Below are 3045 nucleotides of genomic sequence, written 5' to 3'. Positions count from 1 at the left end.
CACTCAAAACCTTTTGGCAGGCCATATTTGGCCCGCTGGCAGTGGGTTACCTACCCCTGCTTTAAGTACCAAGAAGATGTCCTCTCTGTAATTTGAACCAATGACCAGTTTTGTTGCTGTGTCCTTAACCAAATGAAGCTTCTAGCCCTACATTGCAGTGGCATAGTTACCAGAATTTATACAACTGTAGCTGCTTCACAGATTTCAAGGAAGGGCAGCAGCTTGCCTAACAGCCCAAGCTGCTAAAATGTGCTACAAAGCACAGAAAACACTTGAGCAACCAACTCATCCCCAGAAGTGAGTCTAACAGCACACCCATACTGTGAGCCTGCTTCTTCAGTAGAAATGAGTTGCCGAGCTGCCTTTGGGCATTGCCTCCACAAGTACAAGCAGTAGATTTCTCTCTAAGAACATTTTAGTTGAAGAAAGTACCCCCAAGGATTTTAGCACTCTAGGGAGTTGCCTAGTCTGCCATTTTAAGTTAGGTTGATCCTACCAAAAGTTGAGTCCTTGTGCTCAAGACAGGTCCTGGGCTCAAGTTCTGTTTCCGTGAGCCCTTAGCACACCAGTTCATACTGTGAGAGAAGAATGGGAAACTGTTGACTAGGATTGGTCTTTGCCAAAGCATTTGCACACGTCCCATTCATGTGATAGGTGAGAGAACCAGCTTCCTCCTGTTGGGCAATTCCCTCTGCCATGTTTGTGCATGGTTTGAAAGTTAGAGTTGTTGTTTTTTGACTTGCTTCTGCAAACAAATGCCTCGATCGCCAAGAGTTCCCTGTTTGATCACACCGCTTCAAAAAATGTCAACATGTTCGTGTTTAAGGCACTTTGGCTGACACAGTTCTCTCATCATCCTGTAAGCTACGGATACAAAGGAAGATCTCACTGGTTGATGAATGTGTGCATGAATGAGTAAGTGAGTGAATTAACAGCTGCTTGTGTTTTGGTTCCCCTCAAGCAGATGAACTAATTTACCCCTTCATTCCTTATGCATCTAATTTTCTTTAATTTTATCTTTTTATTAAAATATCATGATGTGGATATATATCATCACACGTGCTGGTAGTGTTGGTAAATGTATACTCTGCCTTTCTACAAGTACAGGAGGCAGCTTACACAAGATCAACACAGTACATGCAAAAATAAAAATATACCCTAAAAACAAAGCAAACAAGTAAAACCAAAAAGTGTTAAAAACAAGCAATGAAAAGCAAGCGTTTTAAAAGCAGATCACACAACTGAATATTAGAAATCATAGGACTGTACTGTCCTCCCCTCCTTTGGCTCACGTTTTCTCCTTCAAAATATGCAAGCAAATAGTTTGTTTCAATATCACAGCAATCCACCTTCATTTTTCATTGCACTACTTCCAATATTTAAAAAGTGGTGCTCACCCTCCAAAGAAGAAAAGGAAGATTACATCCTCTATCAACCTAATCTGTGTGGGAGAAGGAGTATGTTGTTCTTCAAGATGTGTTTTACAACAAATACGCAAATGAAATGCAATCAGCTGGTGAACCTGCAAGAAATGGTTCAGGTTGCACTTTTCTTTTCCTAGCTCCCCCAGAAGAAAGTAATAAGGGATGGGGAGAAACTGATTTCAATTTTCATTCAAAGCTGGATCTATCAAATTTGCACTTTCTGAACAACATGAGAACCAAAAACTCAAACATCCTTCAAAATTCACCTATATCTGAATTTTGTGATGCAGTTCTCCCATCAGTTTTTACAAAAATGCAACTCTTAGGAGAAAGTGTGCATACAAAGTGAAAATAACATTAAAAATGCATTATATGAGTTAAAATCGCTTTACAAAAATGTGTGCATCAATCAGAACAGCATAGAAATACGTGTTTATGAGGAGAAATTCACACCAAAAAGCTGAATAGTTTTCATGAGGCTTTAACAACAACAAAAATAGATTACAGGTTGCTGCAGAAATTTGGAGAGCTGAATTTAGGTTGGAAAAACAAGAAACAGAGGTGAAAATAACAGATCCTTCTATCCATGGTCAGGAGGAATACTGGAGTTGGCAGTCAGCAGGACCAGAGCCAAAAGCCAGTGGGGAGATCCCTTTTGTTGCTCTCCTTCCCTCTCTGTCTGTCTGCCACCACTTTACCTCTTTTCCCCATCCTCTCTCTTCCTAAGCAACCAGCACAGGGAGCGCTTGGCTTCTGAGCAGGTTGCCAAGAAATGGACTTCACTTTGTTAGTGCCCCGTATGGAAATGTAGTTAGTTGGTGGTTCCCCACACTTTCCCTAGAAAACCCCACTGGTTCTCCTAAGTTTCAAAGACAGCACAACTTGTAGTGGAGATGACTGAAAGCTATTGAGTGAATGAATGGGTGGGTAAGAAACATAGGAAGCATCTTGGTCCATTGGTCCATCCAGCTCAGTATTATCTACAGTAAATGGCAGAAGTTCTCCAGGGTTTCAGACACAGGCCTTTCCCACCCCAACCTGAAGATGCTACAGCTTGATCCTTGGATCTTCTGCATACAAAGCAAATGATCTTCCACCTCTGAGCTGTAGTCTTAAGATGGTGCAATACTAACTGAATAAGGACTATTACAACTCCTCATACTCTGGATATTGCTACATATTGATGTTGGGCAATGCTGGTGTTTAAGCTTTCTTCAAAGCTGCAAGCTTCCCTCATTCCTCAAAGTATGGCACATGTTATTTCCTAGAGGGAGAAAGGCACTCTTCAGAAGCTCAGAGGCACTTGTGTTATTCCTTCACATATTCCATAAAGGATCCCTGACACAGTAACGGAGCTGAGACTTGACTCAAACAAAGCCCCAACGATACACTCAGGATTCAGCTATAAAGACCCTTGGAGAAACACTGAAGCTTTGAGAAAAACTAGCCATTTGGGGGAACCGAAAGTTGTTTCACAATGTCAAAATGGTAAAAACAGCAGTGTCAGCTGTCAGCCAAGTTACACTGGATTATGCTCCTCCCTCTCAGTTTCCACCAGCCCCTTCCGAGCATTTTGCCTCCCAACCTTTGCCCGTGGCATTGACCTGTGTGCGTATCTCAT

Source organism: Podarcis raffonei, chromosome 13 (genome assembly GCF_027172205.1).
Source record: "Podarcis raffonei isolate rPodRaf1 chromosome 13, rPodRaf1.pri, whole genome shotgun sequence".
NCBI classification, from domain to species: domain Eukaryota; kingdom Metazoa; phylum Chordata; class Lepidosauria; order Squamata; family Lacertidae; genus Podarcis; species Podarcis raffonei.
The sequence above is the reverse complement of the archived record's forward strand: the minus strand, read 5'-3'. Positions refer to the sequence as shown.